This window comes from Protopterus annectens, chromosome 8.part0, assembly GCF_019279795.1.
Source record: "Protopterus annectens isolate FY-2018-M chromosome 8.part0, PAN1.0, whole genome shotgun sequence".
NCBI classification, from domain to species: domain Eukaryota; kingdom Metazoa; phylum Chordata; order Ceratodontiformes; family Protopteridae; genus Protopterus; species Protopterus annectens.
Window position 1 is genome coordinate 1,096,260,744 of NC_056741.1, and position 19,244 is coordinate 1,096,279,987.

The window sequence follows — 19,244 nt, forward strand, 5'->3', positions numbered from 1 at the left end:
ACAAATCCACCAAATACAAGACTTTATTTTAAAAAATCAAGTTACTGCAAATTCAGAGTAAGCACTTTTGTCTCTTAAATATCAAGGACTCCATCAGACACTGAACTGAAAGTGAACCGAAATATGTCATAAAAGTCACATAGAATAAAATAACTTGCAAACAGACTGAAAAAGCCAAGAAAAGTTTGCAGCATACATACTGGTCATCAAACAATATGTCGGCTTAAACCAGTAACATTTTAAGCCTCCCAGCTTTAAAAAAACAGCTCAGTACTAACCAGTCCATTTATAATGGGAGGTTTACATCTAGTGCAAGTTTCAGCTCCATGTCACCACCAGTTACACCTTAGTCACTATCTGTAGAACAATAAAATGAAAACTTCTTAAAAGTTCATACATTTTTGTTTTAAAAGTGCATTGTATTCCATTCTTGCTTTGGGAGCATAAAACTTGTCAGCAATTCTTTGCTGATACTTTCTTGTTATTTTCCCCAACATCAAATGACAAATGAGTAGTACGTGAATCCACTCAGGCAACATAGTCTGTGTGGCAACTAAAGTGGCCTGTATGTCCACATGCTTTTTCCTGTATAGTATTTAAATTTAACCTACCTTACAGGAACTGTAAATGTGTGTAGCCTTCATTTTGGTTGCCCTTTCTCATACCCTATTGTAAATCTTTGTCTTTCTCCATTAAACTTTTGATATTATCTCCCGTTTTGTGAAAAAAGAGAGACATATCACCTTCTGTTCAAGAAGCTGAGGGATTACCAGGAAAATTTTCCAAAATTATCTCTGTAGATGGTCCTAATAATTCCTGCTCTCTGCATCAAGGTACCTGCTCTCTGCATCAGGTACCAGTGCTGAATGTTTCCCCAATAATCCCTGTATCAATGCTGAATATCAAGGTTTTTGACAGCCTTTGAAAATTTCACCTGCCAAGCAATCTTAATACCTGATGGCCATCATCCTGCTGTTGCACAAAATGGTCCTGCTTACAACATATGTCATTATAATAAGTACATCAATTTAATTTATAATTCAAGTTTTAATGTGTACAGTACTTGGTGAACTTTAGAGAACTTGGGAGTTAATGCTTCTGCTACATCCATTCTGGCTTTCAGTTTTAATATTTTAGGTGTATTCATTTGTTAGTCAAACAAGTGAATTGCTCCATCCCTGGCAGTTTTTTTTTTTTTTTTTTTTTTTTAGTAGCTAAACAAACAATGTGCTTTTGTGAGGAAGTTAAGGTTCATAGAAGAAGCCCATGTAGATGTGGGGTGAACAAACAAACTCCACACAAACAGTGACTGGGAACCAGGATTGAAACCCATACCCAGCAGCTCTGATTCAGAGATCTTGGTCATTGAGCCACCATACTATCCTAAGTGTAAGACTACTTCATATCCTTCAGTATTCCTGTGTCTTTAGCAAAAATTTATTTTGCATCACATTTATATAAAAAAGTAATCAAACTATATTAACAAGTTCATGTTTACAAACATAATACTTCACATATATTGCTATATATCATACATCCTAAGCAACATTACATAAATTATTCAATTCCTGCCCTTTTATTTTCTTAAACAAGAATCATCTTTATTAAACCATCACTTACGACATAAGCAATCATGCATTTATATAAATGAAAATAAACCACACCAACACAATCCTAGTTGCAAGCATTTTACAGCACAAACAATACTGATACACTCCCATTTGCAAACATTATACATCACTTATAATCTACCCAATCATTTTCAGCCAAACATTACATAGATCATTTAAGTGTTGCTTTCTTTAAAAACATCATTCCTCCCTTGTAGGTATTGTTCCCACAATTCCCATTTTCCTGTGTAGTTTGCTCCCGCCCTTTTCTAAAGATCTCATTTCCAGTTGTTTTATCTCTGCAACTATATTCACTACTTCTAGTATAGTTGATTTAGATTTTGAGTTAGATTTTCTAGTAATTCCTTTTTTGGCAGCCACCATAATTAGACAGAACAAGGCCTTACCATGTATAGGCAACTGTAGTGAAGCTCAAAAAATTATCTCCCTCATCACACCAATCTGTATAGGCAATTCCGATTCTGTAGCGTAGCTCAAAAAATCATCTCCCTCATCACACCAATCTGCCTACCCTGCATCTCTGACAGTGCATCACAGAGGGAATCCTTAAAGTCTGCCAACTCAATGCACTCCCAGAAAATATGTTCCCAGTATTGATAGAATCTCAGTTTAATTGTTTCCACTTGTGTTGTATTGATAGAATTCCAGCTTACATTGCTCCCATGTATATTGTATTGTGTTGATAAAGTGCCAGTTTAAGTTGTTTCAACTTGAATTGTATTGAGAGAATGCCACATTAGGTGGTTTCCACTCCCATCATATTGATAGAATCTCAGTTTAGGTTGTTTCCGCGTGTATTGTATTACAAGAATGTAAGTTTGTCTCCACTTGTTTTGTATTGCTAGAATGCCATTTTAGGTTGTTTCCACTTGAATTGTATTAAAAATTTTTAATTATTTCCACTTGTATTGACAGAATACCAGTTTAGTTTGTTTTCTGCTTGTATTACATTGCATTGATGTAATACCAGATTAGGTTGTCGCTACTTCTGTTGTATTGATAAAATACAAATTTAGGTTGTTTGCACTTGTTGTGTTATTTTGATAGAATACCAATTTAGATTTTTTTTCCACTTGTATTGTGTGGATAGAATACCAGTTTATGTAGTTTCCACTTGTTTTTTATTGATGGAATGCAACTTAAAGTTGTTTTTACTTGTATTATATTAATGGAATGCCAGTTTAGTTGTTTCTACTTGTATTAAAAGAATGCCAAGTTGTTTCCACTTGGATTGTATTCACAGAATACAAGCTTTGCCCATTTCCACTAGTACTATATTGATAGAATACCATTTTAAAATGTTTCCACATGTATTGATAGAATATCAGTTTAAGCTGCTTCCAGCTGTATTCACAGAATGCCAGTTTAACTTGTATTGACAACATACCAGTTTGGGTTTTTTCAACTTGTACTATATTCACAGGATACCAATTTAAGTTGTTTTCACTTGCATTTTATTTATATAATGCTAGTTTATATCATTTGAAGTTGTATTGTATTGACAGAATAACAGTTTAAGTTATTTCTGCTTGTTTTGTATAGATAGAATACCAGTTTAGGTTGTTTCCATGTATATGGATGGCCTACTCATTTAAGTAGTTTCCCACTTGTATGGATAGATTGCCAGTTTAAGTTGTTACTACTTGTAATGATAGAATACCAGTTTAGGTTGTTTCCTCTTGTACCAATAGAATACTAGTTTAGGTTGTTTCCAATTGTATTGATAGAATACCAGTTTACATTGGTTCTGTATTAATAGAATGCCAGTTCAGGATGTTACTACTTTTATTGTATTGATAGAATACCAATTTAAGTTGTTTCCACTTGTTTTGTATTGAGAGACAACTGTTTAAGCTCTTTCCATTTGTATTGTATCGATAGAATACCAGTTTAAGTTGTTTCCACTTGTATTGCATTGATAGAAAATGAGTTTAGTTTGTTTCCACTTGTATTTCATTGCACTTTAGGCTGTGTCCATTTGTATTGTATTGATGGAATACCGGTTTAAATTGTTTCCACTTGTATCAATAGAAAACCAGTTTAAGTTCTTTCCATTTGTATTGATAGAATACTAGTTTAAGTTGTTTCCACTTGCATTGTATCATTAGAATACCCGTTTTAGTTTTTTCCACTTGTATTGACAGAATATCAGTTTAAGTTGTTTCCACTTTTATCAATAGAATACATGTTTAAGTTGTCTCCGCTTGTATTGTATTGATAGAATACCAGTTTAAGTCATTGAATTGAATCGACAGAATACTAGTTTAAGTTGCTTCCACTTGCATCAGTGGAATACCAGTGTATCTTGTTTCCAGTTGTATAGTATTAGTAGAATGACAGTTTAGGTTGTTTCCACTTGAATTGTGTTAATAGAATACCAGTTTAAGTTGTTTCTATTTAAACTGATAGAACACTAGTTTAAGTTGTTTCCACTTATATTGTGTAAATAGAATACCAGTTGAAGTTGTTTCCACTTGTATCAACAGAATACCAGTTTAAGTTGTTTCCACTTGTATTGATAGAATATCAGTTTAGGTTGTTTCCACTTGTATTGGCAGGATGCCAGTTTTGTTTGTTTCCACTTGTATTGTATTGACAGAATATTAGTTTAGCCTGTTTCCATTTGCTTTGTTTTGAAAGCATACCATTTTAACTTATTTCCACTTACATCAGAAGAATGCTAGTCTAGACTTCCAAGATGGCTGCCCGTTGAGTAACAGCTTAAGTCTAGCTGTTACAGTGTAAAAACAGAAACTTAGCAGAGAAGGTCAGTGGACTTGTATTTCTGGGTAACTTTCAGTAACTGACTAGTAAATGCACTGCCTGGATGCCAAGAAAAAAGAAATACAAAGGACCTGAAAGAAAATCAGCTACAAAAGTTGAGGAAAAACACTGAGTAAGAAAAGTACAGCAGCTATTCAGGAAAATGCAGTGCAAGCTCCAGGCATGACTTCCAGTAACCTAGAGTAAAGTATAAGACAACCGAACACAGACCTGATTAAAATAAATGAAACACTGAATGAATATATCAACTCAACACAACAAAAGGCTGGAGAAAGTGGAAGAAGCTTTAAACAGATATTCAGATGAGATGGTAAAACTACAAAAAATAGAGGTCAAAATGAAGAAAAGGCTGGCTGAATATAAGACAGCTCAAGAAGAGATGTTTCAAAACATTATAGAATTAGATGACAGAGCATGTAGAGAAAACCTGAGATTTTCAGCTATACCAAAGCAGCTGGAAGGAATAGACTGTATTAATTTTAAAAAAGCACAAATAAGCAACTTTTCTGGTATTCCACAGCAGGAGTTGTTAACTGAAAGGGCACATTGCCTCTATGCTTCAAACCTGACTATGAGAAAGTAACCTATACCTTTAATAAGATGCAATTCTACCAGAAGAAGGAGTTGATTCTGACAAAATTGTAGCACAAGGACAAAATACTGAAAGTAGGAGACATCAGAGTGTTTGTGGAGAATGATTAGTCATTGTACACCAGGCAGAAGAGGAGAACAGTAATTGCACTATTCAGGGTATGTTGAGAAGCAGGTATAAGATTTAAACTACTGTACCCAGCTATCTTCAAAATATTCTTTCCTGAAGGGACAAAATCATTTTTTGATGAAATATGTGCTATAGAGGAAATACAAATGTTTGTCCAACAAAAAGTGAGCTGAGAAACAGAAGGATATTCTGCATCTTGTTCTTCTGGTAATAAAAAACACAGAGAGACAGTGCCAGTGAAACCTTTTCCAATGTTTCAATGGAAAATGCTTGAGAGAAGGAAAAACGCACAAGAGTTGACTAGAAGAACTGAGAATACATTGGAAATTAAGCAGAGACAGGATTTGGGAGATAGAGATGAACATGAATAAAATCAGTAACTTTGAAACTGTCAAACATAGGATTACAGAGCAATGATTATATTTGTGAAACATGACAGGAAAAGAAAATCTGAAAATATTGGACTTTTTGGACTTTGTTAAACTTGTAGGGGACTCTAAAGCATATGCCCTACTTCATGTCATTAATGTTTGGAAAAATACTTAGGAGAGAGAAAGAGGAGGGATAAAGTTAACTGTAAGTAATACAATTTTTTTTCTTAATGATATTATTTTTATAGTGCATGACTTTCTTTGCATGCTATAAAGTTTTCTCAGTTATTTTATGTATAATAAAGAAACTAATGTAAACAGGTACTCCTGTTTTTTTTTTTTTTTTCATTTTTTTTCTCCTTTCTTCTCTTTTCGTCTTTGTTCAGTTTTAAGATATGTAGGTATGGCAATGTAAAAAAGTCTGTTAAAAGAGCATGAGAAAAGAAAACTTAGTATGATTTTTCTTATTCTTGCATAGGAGAATGACTGGATTAGGGCCCTTAGGTTGATCTAGTAACAAGTTTTAAGATAAAACAAATAAATGAAAAAGAATACTGAATATTATAAGGCTTTTTTCTAGCAAATAAATGTATGCTTAGTAGCAATTCTGTATCTGGTCCTCATCTCTCCAGAAGACAATCTGAATAAGAAAAATGGCTACGAGATAATGTTCTCTGAAAGCATTCAAGTGTTCTCCCAGCTGGGAGAGCTATAAATATAAAACAAAACCAGACAGCACTTAGTAGAAGTACAGGCTGCACCACGCAGCTTAATGTGGATAACCTTTCTTTGAGGTTAACTCAAGTCTATGAGTTTGGCTGTCTGTTTGGAACATTTATTCCTATTAGTAAAACTTCAGTATTTGAAGATGTACATAGTTTTATGTGCCAGGACTGGAAAAAAATTACAGTGTACAATCCTTAAAATATGGAAACTTTCCTGCAATAGGGCCAGGCCAGGCCAGGCCCAGGGGTATGATGGCCCTCCTTTTGTAGAAGGAAGTAGCAGTCTAAAAAAATCACAAAAACTGATAGGCCAAATACGAGCCATAAAAGACGATAGAGTGGACTGTTGAGGATACGAAATAAATGATGTATTGTTACTATTATGCAAAAAGCTCAGAATTTCCAGACACAATATATGCAAAATGATTAAGAGAGAAATTAGAGGAAAGAAAAATACTTCCACAAGAAAAACTATCAGAAGCTTCAAATGAAAATTTGCATTCATTAATACAACAGATTTGTGAAAAACATTATATAGAGCAAGAAACTTTGATCTATTTGGAAAAAGAAGTATCTGAGGAAGTGCAAAAATATAAACAACAAAACCAAGAGATATTTGAAAAGTATAAAAAAGAAATATGGACATGGGAAAGAGATAGAAATTTGATATGGTGCAAGATCTATGCAAAGGAGAAAACCAAATTAATCAATATAAAGAAGGCAGCCCCAAAGATATTCAAAGAGAAATATAAGCAAAGGCATCTGGATATGGAAAAATTTCATAATAAAAAAAAAATCACAAAGATGGAACATAGAAAAGATGATTAGTAAAGTAGAAGTTAAAAATAGAAGTTGAAGTTACAGCATACCTGTGAAGTGAAAGATTTGGTGTAGAAGGTCTAACACGGGTTATATCACAGCATGATTGAGTGAGTCCCCAAGGTAAGGAGAAGCAGGAAGATCAGGAAACATCTGAAGAAGAAATATGGATATGGGAAAGAAAAAGAGATCTAATATGCTGTAATACTTATGCAAAGGAGAAAGAAAAACTAACCAATATAAAAAGAGCAGCACCAAAAATATTTAAAGAGAAATACAGGCAAAGGAATCCAGACATGGAAAACTTTACAATACAAAAAATAAGAAGACAAAGAGGAAATGTAGAAAAGGAGATTAGTAATGGAGAAGTTAAAGAAACAGAAATTGAGGTTCTGGAGTATCTGTGAAGTGAAGGCTTCAGTGTAGAAAATCTAATTCAGAAAGCACCACAACAGGATAGTGCAATGGATATACAATTTAAAGGGAAACCAGTGGAACAGGAAGTAATTGGTCAGGTACTATATGAAGATAATTTGGAGCCTTCCACAGGAAACAAGTACAAATGTTCACTTGAAGCTAGACAGCAAGGGAAGGAAAAGGAAACTGTGGAAATGCTGATGCAGTCAATGTTGAGAAGTGATAGGCCAGTGAGTTCCCATATGACAGAGCAACGGATGGCACAGGATGAAATTGAAGAGAATGTGCCACAGGAAGATGCTATAGATCCTTCTATAGAATGCCCACAGGAAATGGAAAACAAGGGATGCTCCCTTAGTTTGGAAGAAAATGAGCTAAGAGAAGAGTTCCTTGATTTAATAGACATAGATAGATATATCAAGATCAATGAAAGAAATAGACTACAGAAGGTTAATAAAACCCAAAAAAATCAGAAATCTTATAAAACAAATGAACACAGTAATTAGGATTGTTCATAGAAATTCATCCAATATAACAGTAGTAAACAGGATGCATTACTGTGCAGCTAAATTAATAACTGATAAAGTTCTACCACAAGACCACATGGTAGTAAGGGAAAGGAAGGGGAGAAATCAAATACCATCATGGAAATTTCAAATAGAGAAAACTATAAAGCAGTTAAGACAAGAAGTGTCACTTTTAGAAGACTATAGAAGAGGGATAAGTTCAACAAAAACACTAAAAAAGATAGATGTGATAAAAGCAATGCAGACCAGGATCTATAATGCACTATCACAAATAACAAACAAAAAATTTCAGCACAGGTGGAAAAACTTAGAAGATATGAAGATAAATATAAAGGAAAAGTACAAAATAAGCAATTTATTGATGACCACCAAAAAAAATTATAGAGAACTGGGAAACAAGGTAAAAGGAATTGAAAGAAAGAAGAAATAGATACATTTTTGGAGAAATATCTATGAAGATGATGTGTAACATAAGAAAGATGATAACTGGATAGAAGAAGTTAAAGAAAGAATAAGAAGTTTAAAGGTACAGGATATGAAATGTGATGAAGTAACAGCTAAAGAGATTGAAATAAAGTTAAAAAAAAGTTTCTAACTGGAAAAATCCAGGCCCAGATGCAGTACCTTACTTTTGGCTGAAAGTATTAACATCTTTGCATGAAGATTTAGCCAAGAGTAAGGACTATTTATATGCACACTCCAAACAGACATCAACCTGGCTAACAACAGGAAAAACAATGCTCCTACTTAAGAGTGAACCTGTAAGCTACCCTAAAAATTATAGATCTATAACTTGCCTCCCGACAACGTATAAACTGTACATGAGAATTGATGCTGGCAGAGTTTATAGTCATTTAGAAAAAAACTCAATTATGGCAGTCGAACAAAAGGGCAGTAAAAAAGTCATATGAAACAAAGGATCGTTTGTTCTTAAATAAAGTCATAGCGGAGAACTGTAAAAAGGGGAAAAATCTAAGTATGGCATGGATTGACTACAAAAAAGCATTTGACAGTATCTCACATTCATGGATAAAAGAGTGCTTAAAAATGTATAAGATACATCCTACACTGATTGTTTCATGGTCACTGTAATGTAATCAGTGGCAGACCACTTTGCAATTAAGCCATGATAAAAGACAAATTATTATCCTAGGGATAAAAATTCAAATAGGGATATTCCAGGGTGACTCTTTGTCACTGCTGCTATTCTGCCTTGCCCTTAACCTATTAAGCTAGCTACTTAACAGCTTAGGCCATGGCTATAATTTGGCTCCTAGAAACAACAAAGTGTAAAGACTTCTCATCTTCTCTTTGTCGATGATTTAAAACTACATAGTCATCAGATGAGGAACTGAAAGCACAACTGCAAGTTGTCAAACCTTTTTCAAATGATATAAGAATGTCATTTGGGCTTGATAAATGTGCAAAAGCAACCTTTAAAGCAGGAAAACTGCAACACCAAGAAAACATCAGTTTGGGGCAAGAATGTGATATAAAAGAACTAGAGCAAGAAGGAGTATATAAATATTTGGGAATTGATGAAGGATCAGAAATAAAACATGAACAAATATGAATAAAACTTATTAAGGAATATTTCAGAAGACTTAAATTAATCCTGAAAACAGCACTGACATCTAGGAACAAAATCCAAGCTATAGACCAATTTGCTGTTCCTGTCCTAACTTACAGTTTTGGAGTGATTGACTGGCCCAAAAACATGTTGGATAGATTAGATAGGAAAATAAGAAGGATGCTTCATGCTCACCAAATGATTTATAAAAATCAGCGCATACCAAGATTATATATTCCCTGTTCTGAAGGGGGGATAGACCTCCTTGAAATTGATTACATGTACAGATCTGCAATTGCAAGACACACATATCTGCTGACCGCACAAGACCCAAACATAGTGAAAGTTTTGAAGCATGAGGAGAATAAATCTAAGATGACTTCCCTGCTTAATCTAGCAGAATCATATCGACGTCAAGCAGGAATGGAAATCAAACCAGAAGTAGATAAAAATCAGACAGCAACTGAATGTGCCAAAAAAAAACAAAAGAAAGAATATAAGGTGAAGGATCAGATGAGAAGGCAAGAAAAGTGGAAAATGCATAAATGTAGTTGCAAGTATAGAAAACTTCTGGAAGAACCTCATGTTGATCAGGAATGAACGCAGGAATGGTTAAGGAGAGGCAAATTCAAACCAAGAGATGAAAGGTAAATATTGTCAGCACAAGATAGTGGGGTATATACATGTTGGTTTACAAAGTCCATTGAACATGTGGAAGAAACAGACAAATGTAGGTTTTGCAAAACAAAATTGGAAACAGTTTCACACCTCATTGCTGGTTGCAACATACTAATGGCAGAAGGACTGTATACTGAAAGGCATAATAATGTGGTGAGACTGTTGCACTGGGGATTGTGCAAACATTATGGTATTCAAGTGGCTGAAAAACACTGGAAACATGAGCCACAAAGTATCATAGAAAATGATGAAGCCTACATCACATGGGATCATCCATTACCAACTTTAAAAGATAGATGCTAGAAAACTGGATATAATGGTCCAAGAAAAGAAGACAAAAGTAGCATTGATCATTGAAATTGTCACACCCAGTGACTACAGTGTCCTGCATATAGAGAGACACACAGTTATAAAATACCAGGATTTGTAAGCAGAAACGAGAGCAATGTGGAAGAAAGATACCCAGATAGTTCCAATAGAAGTAGGAGCAATGGGTCTTATAAGAAAGAGTCTACAATCATATTTAGATATGCTACCAATACATGTAATTTTGTACGAATTGCAGGAGGAGTCATTACTGGGCATATTGTGGGTTCTGTGAGCAGCACTTTTGGCTGACATCAAAGAATGAAACAATACTAATTTAATGAACTTTAATTGTACATTGACTTAGGAATGGAGTCCGTTCCCATCATGGTATTAGAAATCTAAAAGATTTGGAGAAAAAAAAACTGGTAGAGCTATAAATAAAAGACAAAACCAGACAGCACTTAGCAGAAGCACAGGCTGCACCATGCATCTTAACATGGATAACCTTTCCTTTTAGGTTAACTCAAGTTTGTGAGTGTGGCTGTCAGTTTGGAATGTGTCTATATAATAAGAATGAACGCTTAAAATGTCGAACACCTCTTTGTCGACAATTTTAAGTGAATGCTCTCATAAGCGAAAGCTGACAGTGTTGGAAGCGACATACTCAAAATATTTTGGTTGTCCAACACCAATCTCACATTTCTACATTTAATATAAATGGCAAATGCAGTAAATGTCACTTGTAACAAACACCCTAAATATATGCTACAATCCTTCCTCTTTATAAACTAAATTAAGTAAACATATTTACTGCCCACAGTAAATCTCTAAAATTACAGTTAGCCCAAATGGCACTTTGCCAAAAAACAAACCAGTTAAAACACATACACTAATTTTTCTATAATTTTTGCAGGGGGGGCAAGCCCCCTGCAGCCCCCATGTGAGGGCTGTGCCCCCTACACCTTTACTAATTATATATACCAACTTCAAGATTGCACTACTGTGACAACAAGGGTATACTTGTTCATACATACCATAGCATGATCGCAAAATACTGTATAATTCAGAGATTTACTCTCAGCAAAGTTACTTTCTGACAACTGTACTTTCTGCAATGTGAATGGAATGCAACTATACACATATATACTTAAAGTAATTTTCTACATGATTAGAATCCCTTCATTTTATTTATGATAAATTAAGGTAAACATGAATAATATACATGTATTTATGTCACTGCTACATTTACGTGTGCTGGCCAACTATGACATTTCGAAATTAATGTTTTCGATCTTTACAGCTTTTGCTTATAAGAGCATTCACTTAAAACATGTCAACAAAGTGGTGGTTGACATTGTAAGCATTCATTCTTATACTATAGACCCATTTGGAACATTTCTTCCTATTAGGAGGGTAAAACTTCAATATTTGAAGATGTGCATAGTTGTGTGTGTTATTCTTAAATTAATAGGGTTTAGGAAGGTATTGGGGGGTGTTTGTTTTTTTGTTTGAGGGCTTTCAATAAAACAAAAAGTTTTGTAAGATGTGACATAAGCTCAAATGGATATGATATGAAACAACTGTATAATAGATCAACCTGCCAAACAGTATATGCGTGTATCACAAAAGCTGGAACTAGACATTTAACAAAAAGCTGTTATACATAAATGTGGGAATAATAACTTTTTAATACAATGATGCTTTCTGTAATGTCTTTAAATGTCATTGGTCTCACAGATAAATGCTAAAAAGAAAGAGTAGTGAACTATATTAAAAATGTATAGTGCAAATAGCTATGCTACAGGAGACACACTTGGAAAGAAATGAACATGTGAATTTAATAAATAAAGGTTTTCAAGATGGTTATTGGGACAAAGGAAAAGATGAGTACATATATTAATTGCAAGAGGAGCTCCAATAGTGATAGAAGGAGATAAAAAAGATAATGGTAGATTTGTAGTACTTAGGGACTACTGGAAAGTGAGGAGGATTACACTGGCATGTATTTATATTCCACCTAAAACTGCTATAATGAAGCTTAATACAATTCTGGGAGAAGTAATCAGTTTTCAGGAAGGAATATTACTTATAGGTGCAGACTTGAATTGATTTGCGACAGTGAAGATGTGTCTGGGGGACCAGAAGGGAAAATATAACAAAGAAGGGTAGAATTTTGAAGAAATTTATGAAAATATTTGGCATGGAAGATGTGAATTCAGCGGTAGGAGTTAGGAGTGAATTTACATATTATTCCCCAAGATACAAAAATTGGGCTAGGCTAGACAGAATTTACATTTCACAGGAACATGTGCATTTAATTGAAGGTCTTAATATACACCTAATAACGATTTCAGATCATGTACCAATAATAACTAAAATAAAAACACAGGGTAGTGAAATAAAAATGTGACACTATAATAGAGTTTAAAAATGGGGTGGAAATAAAAGAAAGGGAGATATGGTTAAGAAGTAACATGAATTATTTAGAGGTACTGACAAATATTAAAGTATTGCAAAATAGAGAAAATCTTACAGAACAAGAAGAGGAGCAATTGCAGAATGCTAAACAGAAAAGGTATTACCTCAATAATATCCATGAGTTTAGAAAGATTGCTGTTAGACAACTGTTTTTTGATAATAAGTCTAGAGCACAAAAACTTTTAGAACAACAACTCAGGCAACAGAAAGTAGGAAGTAGAAGTATTAAAACTATTTTGGAAATTCTATGAAAGTATGTATAAAGCAGAGACATATGTAAATCAAGGAAAGGTACAAATGAGAATGTTTATGGAAGAATTAAATATGGCAAGGTTAGAGATATTTGAGGCTCAATTGCTAACAGTTAGGATAGGAGGAGATGAGATATAAATGGTGATGCATAACCAATCTACAGGAAAGTCCCCAGGAATAGATGGTATTCCTGTGGACGTTTGGAAGCTTGGAGGCAAAAACTGATAAAGATCTAGAAGGTTTTGTTTAACGATATTTAATAGGAGGAGAAGTTCATACTCTTGGAAGAAAGTGGTGATAGCTGTAATACCTAAAGAGGGTAAAGATCCATCAGCTCTGGCTTCATCCAGGCCCATTTAAATACTAGACCATTATTATAAAGTGTCTATAGTGGTCAAAAGGATACCAAAAGTGATTCCAAAATTAAGAGATATGGATCAATGTGGTTTTGTAGAGAGCAGGCAAACATTTGACAACATTACTAGAACAATGATCCAGAGGGAAGAAAAATGTAAGAAAATACCACTGTTGGTGATGGGTCTTGATGCAGAGAAAGCATTTGACAGAGTAAGTTGTGACGTTATGAGCAGGGCAATGGAAGCATTTGCATTCCCTAATAAAATTATAAGGTTTATTAGGAGGATATATAAGGGATTGGAAGTGAAAATTAAAGTGGGTGGGTTCATCTCTAATAATTTCTGCTTGAGCAGAGGAACCAGGCAGGGGTGTCCTCTTCCCCATTCGTTATTTGCATTATATTTAGAACCACTGGCAAAGAAAATAAGGGACTCAGAAATTCAAAGTTATGATTGGTATGGTAGTCAAGAAAAGCCAGCTGTATTTGCAGATGATATTACTTTATACCCAATAAAAGCAGAAAAGGACATTACAGTGTTGTAGAACATTTTGAGACAGTTTCAAATCTTTTCAGTATACAAAACTAATGAAGCTAAAACAAAAGCAATATCAGTAAATTATGTACCGATACATGAATTGGTTCAGCAATAACCATATTTATGAGGACATGATAAAATTAAGTATTTAGGAGTATGGATTAAAAAATATTCTGGTGTGGCAGCTAAGGATATGTGGGAAGAGACTTAACAAAAGATAATACAAAAACTGATAAATTAGAAGCTCTGTTATATGGATACGGATAGTAAGATACAAGCAGTTCAAATGTTTCTAGCCCATTTAATCTTATACACAGGTCAGGCATATTTTCATCAACCAGAGAAGTTATGGGTTGCAATTAATGAAGAGCTGTAGGATTTTATCTGGGAGGGGACGATGGCAAGAGTCAAGTGGGATAAGCTAATAAGATAATACAACAAGGCGGATTGGGAATTACCCGACTTGAAAGGGTTATTTAGAGCTACACAGTTAAGGCTCCTATACATAGTACAAGCATAAACCTATAATTCAAAGTGGAAAGGGATGATAATGAAATGGGGAAAGTTCAAGAAACAAGTAGAGACTGGGATTTTGAATACAGACCTTTAAGGAGAATAACAATAATCATATTGGATATTATATTCATAAAGTAGTAGAAAGTTATCTAAGAAGTAAGCCAACACAGGAATGGAGAAAGGAGAGTCTGCCAGTTGGGATGACTGCACTTAGGGATGCAGACAGTAGGCAAGAGTGGTCTGGAATTTATTGGAGAAAACTGGCAAAGGAACCAAGTACTGGGAGCAAATAACTAGACAGGGAAAGGTAATAGAATGGGAAGTTGCCAAGTATTTATTTGGAATGCAAATTAGAAATTGCCTTCCATATCAAGGATTGATATCAGAGTATAGGCAAAGGGAAAGAAATAGGGGAATCCTAAATGAAAATCCAGCACTGGTAGAGTTTTTAGTAGAATCTAGAACAGAAACTGCTATCAAAAAAGGAATAATTAGTAGAGCATATAAAGTATTGCATGATAACTATAAGACTCAATCAGAGAAGGTTAGAAAGGATTGGGAAGATAGACTGGGAAGATTGATTGGATAAGCAATTCACAAAGAAACAATGGGGAGTATATGCTGGTCTTCCAAATATGCAACACAAATCTAGAAGATTTTGAATTTTTGCTTGGAAATGTTTACATAGATATTTTATACCACAAGTAGACTCTAGGGAATTTCTTGTCAGGTAGATAGCAAAAGTTGGAAGTGTGATGGGTAAGAAAGAGGTAACTGGGAACATATTTTCTGGGACTGTAGTGATCTGGCAGACTTTAAAGATTTCCTGCAGACTATTCTATCAGAAATACTGGGTGATCAAATTGGTGTAACTAGGGAAATTATTTTTCTGAGCTATGATACAGAATCGGAATTGCCTAGTCATGCTAAGAAGGCCTTGCTGAGTCTAATTATGATAGCTGCCCAAAAAAAAATACTAAAAAATTGAAATCATAGTCTAAACCAACTGTAGTAGAAGTAGTGAATACAGTAATAGAGAGAAAACTACTGGAACTGGGATCTTTAAAAATGGGTAGGAGCAAATTACATATGAAAAAATTGGTTACAGGGGTGAAATGAGGTTTAAGAGAAGGCAGAATTTGAATGAGTTATGTAATGTCTGACTGACAATGGCTGGGTAGATTATAAGTGAAGTATAATGTTTATAACTAAAATGATGTCGGTATGTTTTGTGATGTAAAATGCTTGCAAATAAGAGTATGTCAGTACGGTTTGTTTTCATTTATATAAATGTATAATTGCCTATGTCATAAGTGATAATTTAATAAAGATGTTTCTTGTTAAAAAAAAAAGAATGCCAGTCTACGTTGTTTCTAATTGTATCAAAAAAGCCAGTTTAAGTTGTTTCCATTTGTATTGATAAAAAAACAGTTTAGGTTGTTTTCACTTGTATTTATAGAATCCCAGTTTAGGCATAGCTCTCATCCAATCAGGGATAATCCCCAACAGACTCAGGGACAAATCCAAAAGTAACAAGGGACAATCAGCATCACTTTTAAAATGTTAGTACGACTAACTTGAGACACTGACAGAATAAAACACTGTGAATTAATATACAGTTTCTGAAGTAAAAGAAGTCTATAACTCTTATTATTGTCACCATTATTTATTAAATACAATTCACCACCTTTTATCCAAAAGTCACAAGTTTTAGGAGAGATTAAGAGGGACAGAGCTAAACTTTTAGTCAAAATCGGGGACAGTTGAGGGGATATTTTAGGTTGTTTCCACTTGTATTGTATTGATTGAATACCAGTTTAAGTTGGTGTTCTTCATATTGATCACTGCTGCAGTATCCTAAGCTATATGGGTTATACCCTACCAAGGATATAACAGCCAGCCACCGTCCAAAGCTTCAGTGCACCTTCCACATGGCCAAACTGTCAAACAGCTCATACTGAGCTGACTAAAAGATAAGTCTGGGCACCAAAGAGTTCTTTCCCCTGAGGCTTTTGAGGATAAACAGTCAGCTTCTACTTTTCTTAGCTGGGCAGATAAGTTCCCTTTGGGAAAAAAACTTCCATTTTCCTATTTTTTACTGATGTTTTATTACCTTCCTCTTCAGGAAAGTTATTTAAAATTTAGGAATGTTGTGTTTTAATGCATTAACTTGACTGTAATGTACTTTTAAATGGAGCACTCATTTCTGTCAGTTTAAAAGTACTGGTATCTAACAAAATTATTTTCTGTGGAGAAGTTGTGTTTATTTTAAGGTTGCTGGGCTGCCATGGTGTTTGAATTTACTTTTTACTATATTTTTTTCTGTCAACAAAGTAACTTTTGTGGATGGTAGTTTTACTGCCATTGTTGCTTGTTTTCCCCAGGATAGAGGCAGCATTTTTGGCTTGACCATGGAACAGATTTTCATTCCCACAGTTAATCCTTCTTCTAGTCACAGAAAGAAAAGGATAAGTAAACAGCCTTTCCACCACAGCAGGCTAGCAGTTTGCCTCAGCTGCAGGTGGGTGACTCTGCTGTGGTCATTTGTTGTATCTACTCATATTTTACCCTGGATCCCTCTGGTGTAGATCCTGCACCCATCATGGATTGGGGGTTAGCCACTTCCTCTGCAGCTGTTGGGGTCCCTTCTGTGGGCAAGGGAGAACCACTCTTGTTTGGCCTGGGAGAAGGAACAGGGAATGTTTCTCTGTTGTGTCAGAATGCTGTAGCCATCCCTGGGGAAGCAGTGGCTTCCATTAATAACATGGTTGGCCCCATTTTTCCTGTCAAAAAGGAACAGAAAAGCAAGCATGTATCTACTTCTCCTTTCCTCAAATTTCTTTGGATATGAGTAGTTTATTGGGACTGGCTCTGGGTTTGACTCAGGCTATTGATCCTTCTTGTAAGAGTAGTTTCAAGTAAAAGAAACAGGGATGCCTCCTTTCCTGAAGAGATTTAATATTCTGAATCTGAACAGGAAGATGCAGGAACAGATTCAAGATTGTGTCTTGAGAGTTCTAATTCAGACTCAGATGAGAGGTCTCTTTCTGATTCTCTCTCTCTCTCTCTCTCTCTCGGGGGAGTCTCTTTCTCTTAGACTATTGCTAGAATGTCCCAGTGTTTTCAGTGGGAGAACACTAAAGCTTCTCAGTTCTTAAAAATACTATGATTTGCTACAGAAGGATTTTCCAGAACCTACACCCATTCCTCCTGTCTTGTCTATTTTAGTTGTGTTTCTTGCTGCCTACAGTTTTCCTCATAGTCAGTCAGCTGTCCCTAAAAAGGCAGATATGCTGTATAAAGTTCTTCATTCTTTTAAATTTTTATATGAAAAACAGATGGAAACAAAACAGTCTGACCTGCAGGATGAGGAATAACTGCATGGAGAGAAAGAGTTTCCTCTGCCATCTGTAACGCTGATGAATGATGAAAGTGCATATTTCTACAACTTTGAATTTCTGAATTTTAAATTATCAGGCTCAGATGTTGTAAAGTTTATTCTGATATATTGTAAAAGTATGAGAAATGTTTTATTTACAGCTTCTTCTTGTAAAGAAAAATCTACTTTGAATAACTTAGTTTCTTCTTTTGCACTGATCACTACTCATTGTTTGCAGTGTGTGTATGACTCTGTTGATACTTCTTCCAAGGCTATGGCCACTGGTACAGTTTTAAGGAGGTTACTTGACTGCATTCTCAGAACCTTCCAGATGATGTTAAAAATGAGATTTTAAATTGTCCTTGGATAGAGATTTAGTGTTTGGGCCCTCTGCTGCAGAGGTGATCAAAAAAGTATGATGAAAAGAGCTTGCTGATCCAGGGAGTCTCCAAGATTTTTTCAGTACTCCTTTTCCAAATTGTCCAAGGGATTTTGTTTTTCCTCATCCAATTTTGGCAAAAAAATAGAATAAAGAATCTCAACAGAATTCAGGTAAACAGATGTTTAAGAAGAAGTGCAAGGAAGTTCCAAAAGGAAGTCTCAAACTTCCCAAAACACAGGACATTGCAACAAGTCTGAATGACTATTCAAGAGACCTTATGACCCCCTCCCACCCTGAACCTCTTTCTCTTCCAGAAAGTCTGAATCTCTATTTTTCTCTTTGGCAACCTATTGTTTCAGACAAATGGGTTCTGAAAATCATTCATCAGAGTTACAGATGGCAGAGGAAACTCTTTCTCTCCATGCAGTTATTCCTCATCCTGCAGATCAGACTGTTTTGTTTCCACCTGTTCTTTATCACATGCTGTCAAAAGGAGCGATAGAACCATTTCCTCTTTCCCAGTTGGGGAAGGGGATTTAGTCATGGATGCTCCTAATCCTAAAGAAAGAAAATGCTTGGAGACCAGCTCTGGATCTTTCTTTCTTAAACCTCTTTGCGATAATGCCCAAATTCAAAATGATGTCACTTTACAACCTGTTGCTTCTTCTTCCTATTTTAAGTTCCCTGGTAACTCTAGTCTTAAAATATGCTTATCATCACATTCCTATTGATCCAGACTTCAGGTGTTTCTTATGGTTTTGTGTGGCTGGATCACATTATCAGTTATCTGCC